The following is a 14,083-nucleotide window of genomic DNA, read 5'->3' on the forward strand; positions in this document are numbered from 1 at the left end:
AATACGTAACGAACTCTGTGTTTTATGATCTCCCTTCAAAGAAAATTCACTGTAATTGGTAGATAGCAGTCAACCCGCGCATTTTACTGATTTCGCTACTATTTCTTGGATCAAATATGTGAGTACTTACCTTTCTTATAGTTTTGCTCGACATATGTTAGAGCTTCAAGTACAAAATTAAATATATGTTCCTCATTAGAAATGCAGATTTCCGTTTTATTACTCTGGTGTAACCTTGTGGCGTATAGGGAGTAACGTTCGAATTATCCACTCCAAAGAGTGAAGTTGGTGATAGTGTTAGACCTTGTCTACATACTCACCCTACAACGTGATACATTTTTCCTGATGATGGATGTCTTGACAGACAACTTACTTCTTGCAGCCTACATTTGTAGCATTTAGCTGTTTAGAAAATCTTCAAGCTCGAAAATCGCCTTGTCGTTCTGGAAACGCCTATTACGAAATGGTTTCTTCATCTGAGAAAAGGAGAAGAATTCACTCAGGGGAAAGGGGGGAGGGTGGGAGAGGAGGAATGTGAAAGCCCAAAGAAGCGACATGTGTGATGTGTGACTGTGTCTTGTGGAGAAGGAGCTGAGGTGTTGTCGTCGAGCAATAACACCAGCTGGACAGCTTGCTGCGACACTTCCGCTTTTTGCCTCCCGTCACCTCGTCAGGAGGTTTCGATAGTACTCTTCCGTGATTGTTTGCGCCTTGTAAGCTTAATTTCTCAGCAACAATGCATGGGTGTCCGAGTAAAGACTCAATATCATTTTGCTCTATGGTGGTTCGCTCTTTGCCTTGTTCAGGATTGATAGGTTCATATTCTTCCATTTCTTATATAGCTCCTTTGTCTCTGAGTCATGTGGTATGCTCAGACTGTTCCATGGTGACTAGTCAGCCAAAACAGTCATCTGAATTGGTCTGTCACAACTGCAACATTTCCGAAGTTACCTCAGTCCAACAGGCTTTTTGAATATATGAGAACCGTTGCGGAACCCTATGGGCGACGACCTTTGTCAGATTCAGATTGTCTTATAATACGTTGAAAGCTAATTCTTGACTGAATTTTGCTTCTCCCTTAATCGCCTCGATTGTTATACGCTGGTCTTCCAACACCAGGTTCCCAGGGTCTCTTGCGATCCCCGAATCCTCACATAGAGTTGATCTACCACTTCATTCTGCGTTATTTAAACGTATTTCACCGAAATGGAAGCGCCTGCAATACCTAACCACCGTGTCATGTAATGGTGCATAGATAAAGTACACATCCACCAAATCACCATGCAATGATGATACGTTGTTCCCCTTCAAATGCAGCAAGCGAGCTACCGCACGATAGTTCACTTTATGAATGGAATGAAAAGGCTCGGCGTCTTGACCACAGTCGAACCAATCGGACCTCACCGCCTGCCATGTCTTCGTCAGCCATTGTCGGTTATCAGACCGATTGCCACTAATGTTCTGTAAAGTAGCTCTCCAGCGGGCACCATGTCATCCCCTTCCAGTCCTCTCACGAAGGAAAAGTCCCTGACGGGAAACGAACCCCGTTCCCCCTCATGGCAGTCAGTTGCTCAGCTCAACTCAGCCACGGAGGCGTACAATTTATCAGTGAGCTGTGCCTTTTTGTTCTCGCTCTTCTAATGACACTCTGCGGTTCTGTAGCGCGGAAATTTCAATTTGTACCACGAATGCAGTGATGTAACTGGAAAGACGTGAAAAATTTATGTAAGGCTTTTTTCCGTATGATAATTACTTTATGAGTACCCATAATGTATTATAGTATTCATTCCAGTTATGAAGTAACATTTATTTTCCCTGACATCGTTGCCCGCAGCAGGAGGCTTGTTATGATACCTACAAGAAGCACGTCATTCATAGCCGGATGGCAGACAGCTACACGAACGTAAGTAAAAACCGCAATACACAGGATGGCCTAAACGAATCTAAAATTTTGGGAAGTGTGGAACAGTATATCTGCCTTATATTTACTTCATACAGTTGCCATACTCCTATGACCATCGCTGAGCTTCTTCCTGTCCGAAAAACAGCCAAAATGAAACCAAATACCTCAAGTCTTTGTAAAGGCGCTACAGTTTGAAACCGCGCGACCGCTACGGTCACAGGTTCGAATCCTGCCTTGGGCATGGATGTATGTGATGTCCTTAGGTTAGTTAGGTTTAAGTAGTTCTAAGTTCTAGGGAACTGATGACCTCAGAACTTAAGTCCCATAGTGCTTAAGCTTTGTAGGACTGTAATATACTAACAGTAGAAAAAATTTACATGGAATTGTGATTCAATTATTGTTTCCCAATCTACTTTGCAACAAATTAAGAACAATAATTTAGCTGAAATCTAATACTGCCATTAACTTTAAAGTTAAAAAAAACTATTAACAACAAATAACATACACTATTGGCCATTAAAATTGCTACACCAAGAAGAAATGCAGATGATAAACGGGTATTCCTTGGACAAATATATTATACTAGAACTGACATATGATTACATTTTCAGGCAATTTGGGTGCATAGATCCTGAGAAATCAGTACCCAGAACAACCACCTCTGGCCGTAATAAAGGAATTGATACGCCTGGACATTGAGTCAAACAGAGCTTGGGTGGCGTGTACAGGTACAGGTGCCCATGCAGCTTTAACACGATACCACGGTTCATCAACAGTAGTGACTGGAGTATTCTGACGAGCCAGTTTCTCGGCCACCATTGACCAGACATTTTCAATTGGTGAGAGATCTGAAGAATGTGCTGGCCAGGGCAGCAGTCGAACATTTTCTGTATCCAGAAAGGCCCCTACAGGGCCTGCAACATGCGGTCGTGCATTATCCTGCTGAAATGTAGGGTTTCGCAGGGATCGAATGAAGGGTAAAGCCACGGGTCATAACACATCTGAAATGTAACGTCCACTGTTCAAAGTGCCGTCAATGCGAACAAGACGTGACCGATACGTGTAACCAATGGCACCCCATACCAGCACGCCGGGTGATACGCCAGTATGGCGATGACGAATACACGCTTCCAATGTGCGTTCACCGCGATGTCGCCAAACACGGATGCCACCATCATGATGCTGTAAACAGAACTTGGATTCCTACGAAAAAATGACGTTTTTCCATTCGTGCACCCAGGTTCGTCGTTCAGTACACAATCGCAGGCGCTGCTGTCTGTGATGCAGCGTCATGGGTAACCGCAGCCACGGTCTCCGAGCTGATAGTCCGTGCTGCTGCAAACGTCGTCTAGCTGTTCGTGCAGCTGGTTGTTGTCTTGCAAACGTCCCCATCTGTTGATTCAGGGATCGAGATGTGGCTACACGATCCGTTACAGCCACGCGGATAAGATGCCTGTCATCTCGATTCCTAGTGATACGAGACCGTTCGGATTAAGCACAGCGTTCCGTATTACCCTCCTGAACCCACCGATTCCATATTCTGTTAATAGTCATTGGATCTCGACCAACGCGAGCAGCAATCTCGCGTTACGATAAACCGCAATCGCGACAGGCTACAATCAAAGTCGGAAACGTGATGGTAGGCATTTCTCCCCCTTACACGAGGAATCACAACAACGTTTCACCAGGTAATGCCGGTTCACTGCTGTTTGTGTATGAGAAATCGGTTGGAAACTTTCCTCACGCCAGCACGTTGTAGGTGTCGCCACCGGTGCCAACTTTGTGTGAATGCTCTGAAAAGCTAATCATTTGCATATCACAGTATCTTCTTCGTGTCGGTTAAATTTCGCTTCTGTAGCACGTCATCTTCGTGGTGTAGCAATTTTAATGGCCAGTAGTGTATGTCGGAAGGTGCTCGTAAGACACTAACTTCGGCATGACTCCTCTGATTCTCATTCTCATTCAAGAATGAAATTATGATACGTAGCAGTTACGCTGAAGATAATACTAACGCTTAAAGCGTTACTTGTATTTTATGAAAATAACCAAAATCCATTATCCCACAAAACTCATTCAGTCTCTCATTAACTGTTATTCTAACTTAGGAGGTGCACTTTGAAAGATATTCTTAAATCATCTTGTTTATCAGAGTATGATGTTTACATATTGTACAACCACATTCGTTCCGTTGTGGCGGGTACTATCGGTGGCTCTGCTATGCAACTGTATACAAAACATTGAGTGATTGTTTGAGCGACCTGTGGTTGGCAAGTTACCTTCTGGTGGGTGGCTAAGGTATGTGAGCGGGCGCTGAGCAGCGTTTCGAGTCACTGCCGTGAGCTGTGAAAGGAGGTGAGGTAGCTGTCCGTCTGGCGACAATGCGCTCGCCATTTGGAACTCCCGTGGCGGTTCAGTAAGCGATGGCGCCTCCTGTTTATGGACCCAAACTGAACTAGCTAGTTTCGGACTGTGGTGAAATGGAAGTTTCGAATATTCACTGCAAACATGAAAAACAGTTTCAGACAGGCAACATAAAACCAAAAGACAGCCCCGAAACTGCAATAAAGAGACGAACAAACTCAACTTACTGGCTTGTACATAAAGTAATTACAAACATAGTTATTAACATTACGACTGAAAATTGTTCAGAAAGTGAATAATATATGACACCCTGCATGTAAAAAATAATTATGGTACACATTTGGATAGGGCTTGGTGCTAGCTAAAGAATGATCGTGGTTTATTGTTGTTGAACAAGTACATAATTTGTTATAAATAATTTACTGATTATTTCGTGAAATACTGTCAAAGACAATATTTCTCATCATGTGTACTGAAGATTAATGTCAGCATGATTAATTTGTCACATTAGTCCAATTTTTTATGCTTATTTAATGATATTTACTTAGTTAATATTTTTAAAAAAATGGCTCTGAGCACTATGGGACTCAACTGCTGAGGTCATTAGTCCCCTAGAACGTAGAACTAGTTAAACCTATCTAACCTAAGGACATCACAAACATCCATGCCCGAGGCAGGATTCGAACCTGCGACCGTAGCGGTCTTGCGGTTACAGACTGCAGCGCCTTCAACCGCACGGCCACTTCGGCCGGCAGTTAATACTTTTAGTATCATCTAATGAGTAACGTAGAACTGTAGTAGCAAAATAAATAAAGATATGAACTTCTCTAGCTTTTCAGTGTTCCATTCACAGCGGACAAAATTTAAAGACATATTGATCATTCAGAATTTAATAATGTCGTATGAGATACCTAACTATCGAAAACTACATTGTGCATTGTGCACAAAGCATCCGGAAACCTCAAAAAACACGTTTCTCATATTAGGTGCATTGTGCTGCCACCTGCTGCCAGGAACTCCATGTCAGGCACCTCAGTAGTCCTTAGACATCGTGAGAGAGCAGAAGGAGGCGCTCTGCGGAACTCACGAACTTCGAACGTGGTCACGTGAATGTGTGTCACTTGTGTCACAAGTCTGTACGCCAGATTTCCACACTCCTAAACATCTCTAGGCCCACTGTTTCTGATGTGATAGTGAAGTGGAAACGTGAAGGGACACGTACAGCACGAAAGCGTACAGGCTGACCTCGTCTGTTGACTGACAGAGACCGCCGACAGTTGAAAATGGTTGTAATGCGTAATACGCAGACATCTATTCAGACCATCACACAATATATCGAAACTGCATCTGGATCCACTGCAAGTACTATGACAGTTAGGTGAGAGGTGAGAATACTTGGATTTCATGGTCGAGTGGCTGCTCATAAGCCACACATCACGCCGGTAAATGTCAAATTACGCCTCGCTTGGTGTAAAGAGCGTAAGCAGTGGACGATTGAACAGTGGAAAAACGTCGTGTGGAGTGACTAGTCACGGTACACAATGTGGCGATCCGATGGCAGGGTTCTGGCATGGCAAATGCTCGGTGAACGTCATCTGCCAGCATATGTAGTGCCAACAGTATAATTCGGAGGCGTTGGTCTTATGGTGTGGTCGTGTTTTTGATGGAGGGGCTTGCACCCCTTGTTATTTTGCGTGGCACTATTACAGCACTGGCCTACATTGATGTTTTAAACACCTTCGTGCTTCCCACTGTTGAAGAGCAATTGGGGGATGGTGACTGCATCTTTCAACACGATGGAACACTTGTTATAATGCACGGCCTGTGGCGGAGTGGTTACACGACAGTAACACGGTCCATAATGGACTGGCCTGCACTGAGTCCTGACCTTAATCCTACAGATCACCTTTGGGATGTTATGGAATGCCGACTTCGTGCCAGGCCTCACCGACCGACATTGATACCTGTCCTCTGTGCAGCATTCCGTAAAGAATGGGCTGCTATTTACCAAGAAACCTTTCGGCACCCGATTGAACGTATGGCTTCGAGGGTGGAAGCTGTCATATAGGCAAAGGGTGGGCCAACACCATATTGAATTCCAGCGTTACCGGTGGAGGGCGACACGAACTTGTACGTCATTTTCAGCCAGGTCTCCAGATACTTTTGATCACATAGTGTATGTTTAATGTAAGTATGTATAATCGTGAGAACGGTGGTCTAGTTGTAAGCTGCTCCACCGAATCTAGCAGTCCCTCATATGAACAAGTTTCAAACAGGCGGGCAGACCAGAGTCCATAGTTTTTTGGATGTATGTGTCTTTTTTGTAAAGACTGGATCGTTAGGTGTGAACATTAGAATTATTTCTATGTGCACTTAATTGGGTGTGTACCAGTGGAACTCTGAGTGCTAGTTTGGCTATGAATGACGAAACATTTGTGAAGGTGAATTTTTATTATATATAGCCTTGAGTGAATTACTGAACTTCAGGGATTTAATTCAGGTCAAGTGATTTGGTGCACAATTCACTGCTTTTGGTTTACATTTCGTTAATGCCAGCGAACGCTATGCTTCATCTGCTAAGTTAATCATTTCAATTGTTGTTTCTTTACTGTGTGGAAACCGTAAGGAACAATGGGGACAGCGCGCATGGTTCCACCACACGGAGGAACTTTGTGTCTGAGTTGAATAAACTGATAACGAACATTTATCCCATGGTTATGGGCTACTTCATTTTTCTAACCGATCATATTTTTAACATCTCTTTTATATTATTAACCCATTAATGAACTCGTATTGTTACAACTGCTTCGATTGGTCTTTGCTAATTTAATGTGCCTTATGACAGGTCGATATTTCTATAAGGGCTCATAGCAACAGTACATGGCCGAATCTCTATATCTACATCTACATGGTTACTCTGCAAACAACATTTAAGTGCCTGGCAGAGGGATCATCGAGCCACCTTTAGAAAAATTCTCTAATATTCCACTCTCGAACAGCGTGCGGAAAATACGAACAAAAATATATTTCCGTGCGAGCTCTGATTTCCCTTATTTTATTATGATGATCGTATCTCCCTACGTAGGTCGGCGTCAATAAAATATTTTCTCATTTGGTGGAGAAAGTTGGTGTTTGAAATTTCGAGAGAAGATTCCTCCGCAACGAAATACGCCTTTGTTTTAATGGTGTCTATCCCCAATCCTGTATCATGTACGTGGCACAGTTTTCCCTGTTTCGCGATAATACAAAACGTGTTGCTCTTCTTTAAACTCTCTCGATGTAATCCGGTAATCCTATCTGAAAATGGTCCCAGATCGCGCAGCAGCACTCCGAAAGAGAAAGGACAAGTGTAGTGTAGGCAGTCTCTTTAGTTGTTCTGTTACATTTTCTGAGTGTTCCGCCAATGATGTTTCAAATGGCTCTGAGTACTATGGGACTTAACATCTGAGGTCATCAGTCCCCTAGAACTTAGAACTACTTAAACCTAACCAACCTAAGGACATCACACACATCGATGCCCGAGGCAGGATTCGAACCTGCGACCGTAGCAGCCGCGCGGTTCCGGACTGAGCGCCTAGAACCGCTCGAACACCGCGGCCGGCTCTGCCAATGAAACGCAGTCTTTGTTTTGCCTTTCCCACAACATTTTATACGTGTTCTTTCCAATTCAAATTGTTCGTAATTGCAATTGCTAGGTATTTAGTTGAATTTACGGTCTTATACACTGACTTATCGTGAAATCGTAGCTTAACGGATTCGTTTTAGTACTCATAGGGATTACCTCACACTTTTTGTTATTTAGGGTCAAGTTTTTCTAATTTTCTTTGCACATCGTTTTGATCTTCTGAAGAGTTTACTAGCCGATAAACGACAGCATTGTCTGCAAACAACCTCAGACGGTTTGTCAGATTGTCTCCTAAATTGTCTATATAGTTAAGGAACAGCAGTGGGCTAGTCATGACGAACACAATCTACTCTCAATCCTGTCTCACTTCACGCCAAAAATTTAAATCAGCAAGATACTTTTACTAATTAAACTGTTGACCATGGAAACTACAACAGCATGGAGAAGGCAGGCAACAAACGTCAAATTAACTATACTATTACATGGTCGATTATGCAAGCGATAAGCATTTCAGAGCAAAGAGACAAAGTAGGCAGGAGTAATGCCATACCATTCCCGTATATAAGGAAAGTTTATGGAGTTGATTTTTCATTAAAAAATATCAGCTAAATAATAGTTGTTTCAGAGAAGACCGATTTGTGCCTCAGGTGAGAAGTAAAAACATCTACAAGCATCGGTCGGAATTCGATAGCGACAAGATTGTGACCTACCAGAACTGTAGTTTACTGTTTCGTAACTTTTCTGTGAGTGTTGCTCAGAATCTAACAATTGTCATATGACCATAGAATCGATGTGTTCATGAGAGTCATACCTGACGCTATGCTGTATCTTAACAGTCCCACGCGACTAGCACTCAAGAGAGGAGACATATTTTTCACTCGGCCGTCCAGTACAGCCACGTCATGTACCTTATGCCAGAAAGTGGGCTTGTTTGCAGCGAGACGTGCCTCCACACGGACAGAGCGACAACGTGTGGAGTAACACGGATTGCCTGAAGGCTGACCATTTAATGCGACTTCCCTTGTTAGAGGCAGCAGATTGTAGGACACGGACAGTACTACGCACAACGACCACACTGGACACAAGACTCATATCATGTCGTGTTTTAGAAGTGTCCCGGTTCTGCATACAGCTTCACAATTGATGCATCTGTGTGGAGGTTCTGATGAAACAAACTGCATTTCTCATCGTCATACGAGCGCAGCTCCTGGCGTTCACGACACTACCACTTCTGCTTTGCATAGCCTGTTATTTATACAGCAGCCGTCGTAATGGTGACTCATTACAGCCGATAGCTGTGCCATATTTTCAGTTTAACCTGACATTATTTTTCAACAAGTTAACACAGGATCGCATTCTGGTAGCCATGTCTTGTCCTGCTTGATACAGAGAATGTTCTACTATTTCGCAGGCCTACATGTTCAAATCTGCGACCCGCGGAAAACATCTGCCATAGGTCGCCGAGAGACTTGAGCGGCATCAGTGCCAGCCACTACGATGCAGACACTCTGAAATATAGTTGAAAGACCATGGAATGACATGCCCGTATCTGTGATCCAAGGTCATTTTAGAGCCACAGTTGCCACAAAATGTGGCTGTAATAAATTTCACGCCCTGTATACTCCCACATCAGCTACAAATTTAAACACCTATTCACCCTACTATACTGTATATACACCATAAATGAAATTTCGTTATTTGCTATCCTCTTCACTGTTGGAATTTTTATGGCCGGCAGTTTACTCGTATTACAACACGCATTAACAACTGATTATTAAATAATTTACATATTATGACTGAATCATAACATCAAAGATAGTTGCTTTCCCCTTGTTGTAAAAAAATTTAAGTACTTCAAATATAATTATGACTGTATTTTAACGTAATTTACACACATTCGTTAAACATTTTACATGTTTTATTTAGACCGTTACAGCAGCGGTAAAAAATTCTGCAAGATCTTTCTTTCTTGTTTACATACATTAATCTCCTCGTGTAATCGTAACAAATTCTATCGGAAAAATAGTTAACTAACAACATCTGTATTTATTCACGAGATGTATTTCGATATATCATGTCCTTGGTACACCATAAATTTCAGTCACAGTTATCCTAATCAGCGCTCAGATCTCACAAACGATCGTGTTCACTGAATACTCGTGGTAAGTGAGTATTTAGTGGGTGATTCAGTTCTTCGTTGAAGTATCACATCAAAAGCAGGAAGTGACATTTCGCATAGTTTACGATGTTTGTCGCAGTCGAGGGCCGATCGCATTTTTGACGTGGGCGACATGCACGCACGTGCAGCGTGGACGTGGCTGTGGTTGCGGAATGCTGCCGCTGCTGATATGAAATTTTCCTCATTAGGCCCTGGTTAGCTTTCGCCCACTCCACGGCCCTAATGAGGCCGGTATGCGAACGAACCTCGTCCACCAATTTGTACCAGCGTCGCGATATTGTTAGCGGCCGGCGTACCCCCGCCACCTGGCCATGGCATCCCTCCTCTCCCGTACACTATCCACTTTAATGCACGTGGAAAATTTCACGAACTCTGCAGTACCTGATATCCGACCTGTTCCACTTGATAGTTGGCATGAGGGATCGTCGTTAAAATTATCTATAGATATCACAACACGTCAAAGGGTAACACAAACACGAAAAAATTTTATTCAAGTGCTGAATGATATACCAAGTTGGGTCGTCTCTCAAGGAAGACTTCTGATTATTTAATGGGATAGTGGCAATAAAATCGAAATATTTCTCAGATTGACGGACGCAGTTAATAAAGGGCAACATGAACATTTATGAAGCAGAATTTTGAACCATGATAAGATCCCCTTGATATACCTAAAACAGCAGTAAATATCAAACGATACACACCTGCTTCAGATTAGGTCAGCGTCAATCATAGCAAAGTGCTGGTGTTCAATGGATATTATAGCACAATCATAGAAACTAAGATCGCCCAAAGCACTCTAAATTTTGGATGGTGGCCAGAGTTATTAGTAGTATAAAAACTAGTGTTAAAACTCACGGTGATGACACAGAACAGAAATAACAAAAACAGAACGAAAGCTGAACTCCAGAATTCTGCCGCCACAGTTGTCCACAATGGAAATATTATGGATACATATCTTATTGTTTTATCACTGCGAATATGAATTAATAAATAGCAGTGGTGTTGAAAAGTAGCTGAAATTTTTGAAGCACATCGAGGCCTTAGTGCACGAATGAGTGCTTGTCGCGTTTTATACAGATATTTAGAGTGAAAGATACCGAATCTTAAATATAAATTACCGCAGATGATTTGGAAAGTGAACACTTGCCTACAACAGGAGAACAATACAAGCCACACCAATCTACCAAGCAAGTACCTTAATGCATAATTTCTTTGAGCTGCTATGAGCTAGACATCGTGAAGGTTCCGGAAACGCAGTAGGTAATACTCCATACCCTTCACACACGCGGTGGAAGTTTCCTGTGGTACAACATTGCCTTAAGCAATAAGGGACGTGGGACGTGTAAGTCAGATGACAACAAAGTTAAAAGGAATGTTTAATAATTGTAACGAAAGGAAAAAAAAATACTATCAAGAAATATAATGTAAAATGTTTGCTACAGAAACGTCAATAACTGTATTTATGCAAAAAAAAAAAAAAATAAATAAATAAAATAAAAATAAAAATAAACATGACGGACGTAAGGAATGTAAATTAAATTACAGTTATCAATTATAGACGAGAAGACATCAGCTAGCTAATGGGAAGACCATCCCACGGCAGATGAGCAAGGTAGTAATCAGCACGCAACAGATAAGAGGAACTCTGGGGCACCGACCTTGTGAAGGTATGGGATGGACAGAAAAAGATGACTTGCGTACGTTTGAAATTGTGCTTACGTGTAGAGACAACGTTCTGAAGTGTAAGTTACTATAATCACGGTACGAGTCGTTAACTTGTGTCGATAGTGCTGTGTAATTTACCACTAGAAAGATACCTTGGTGTATATATGTGGCAGTCTGTACAAGTGGCGTAATTTTGGTTAACCATGATAAGTTGTTGCTGCCGTTGTATGTCAAATAAAAGGCCCATGAATGCTTCAAGAGAAATTCAGCGTCAGGGTCAAAACATTTATCGTGAGTAAATAAGCTTGCCGTATTCTAGTTTTGTCCGACATAATCATCGGATCGCATCAAGACTATTTGCACTACCTGCGATCGAGGAACGGAAGGAGTAGTCAAAATGTTTCATGTTTTCTCAAGTATGGAGAAATGTTGTTTAATCGTGACTTCAGTGTTGGCGATTTGAAAAGAATTATAAACATAACCGCACAGACAAATCACATCTTTGTTATTGTAGACTTTTGTCTATTGCTTGAAGTTTCTATATCACTTTCAGACAACATCTAGACTGCCAACGGAATTTCAGATTTCAGATATAACTTATGAAGGATGACAGAATTTCCAAATATTCAGCTTTTGGGCCATCTGTAACAATACTGTGATTGCAGGTAAAGAGTTCTTAATTACAGGCGATGTTTATTCAACAGCAATAATTCTCAGAATTTTAAGTATAAATGATGAACTCAGTCTGAATCAAAATTTGTGTACAGTGATTAACATTGCAGAAATTTTCATTATAGGAGCTAATGCTATTCATGGAATGTGTCGTTAACTGTGTTTATTACTGAAATTACACTGCTGAATGTCAATGTAATTCTGTTGAACAAGCAATTGACAATCACAAGATAAACATTTTCAGCACCCATGACACGTGGTGAAAAGCTGTAAGTTACCACAAACTACATTTTGATTATGTTCTACTCGTGCATTCAGCGACTTTTGTGTCGGTAAATTGTCTTTTGGAGTTGCGTGAATACATAGTCGATGGAGGAAAATTACACTGGTCTAAAAATAACTGTTGCAAAGAATGTGAAAGACGTTTTTTGCCACCCTTTTAAAACACCACATATTGGTTATTCTTCTGTGGCTTTGTTTAAATATTTCTCAAAAAAAATTAATTACAACGTATGATACTTAGTTCGGACACCTGCTTCCAGGGAAAGAAGGTAGTTTTGTAGCTGAGCTGAGCCATGCTTCAACACGCAGACTAACCCGCGTTTCTTGCCACTTGAATGTCAGCACTGAGAGGTTTGACAGTTGTTGGAATGACTTCTTGTAGTTCTAAGTTCTTGAAGATTTGAACATTGCGTTTTTTATTAATTCAGAAGAAGAAATAGTGCCGATTGTTTTCTTTGTGGAGAGTTAAATTACAAATTGTCGAAATGGAAGCTCAATCCTCTTGTAAGGAAGAGCTGTTTCGTATGTAAAGTTGGAGACAAGGACAAGAACTGGGCTCTCACATATGCTGTTCGTCATATACCACAGTCTTCACAGGCTGGTCAAAAGCATCACGTCACGTGACCTTCGCCGTTTCCATGATCTGAAGTGAACCTACGGATCACACAACGAAGTGCTATTTTCGTCGGATAAAACCTTTCGAGAAACATTGAATCAAATGAGGCACACTTATTTTTCGAGGGAATCTCTACGGTCTCGTTCGTGATAAAAATTTGCAGAAGCAGCTGGCTCAGATTTGAGCTTAGCTGTTAAAACGATGAAACAATCTTCTTTGATGTGCTATAGAGAGTGTTTATCGTGAGCGTCGTGCTACATTTTCTGAATATTTGTCCAAGAAAGGTGACTTCGGTTTTTGTAACGATACAGAATCCATTATCGGGACACTCGGCCATGATTTCAGAAGAAATAAGTGGCACTTGTACATAGATTGCAGTAACGCTAGCTTACAACCAGTCCTATAATCTACTGAACCGGAAAAAAATTTTCTTCTGTTCCGATTGCCATTGCTGTTAATCCTCAGGAGATATGAGAATACTTTAAAGTATCACTGTCTAGTATAATGAATGCAAATGGTGTGCATGTGGAGATATCATGGTAACTGCAATTACCGTCGACACGCAACTCGGGCACCTGAGGCTCTACTACTTCCTATGCCAATGGGACAAAAAAATGGCTCTGAGCACTATGGGACTCAACTGCTGAGGTCATTAGTCCCCTAGAACTTAGAACTAGTTAAACCTAACTAACCTAAGGACATCACACACATCCATGCCCGAGGCAGGATTCGAACCTGCGACCGTAGCGGTCTCGCGGCTCCAGACTGCAGCGCCAGAAC

The sequence above is a fragment of the Schistocerca nitens genome, chromosome 3 (genome assembly GCF_023898315.1).
Source record: "Schistocerca nitens isolate TAMUIC-IGC-003100 chromosome 3, iqSchNite1.1, whole genome shotgun sequence".
NCBI lineage: Eukaryota > Metazoa > Arthropoda > Insecta > Orthoptera > Acrididae > Schistocerca > Schistocerca nitens.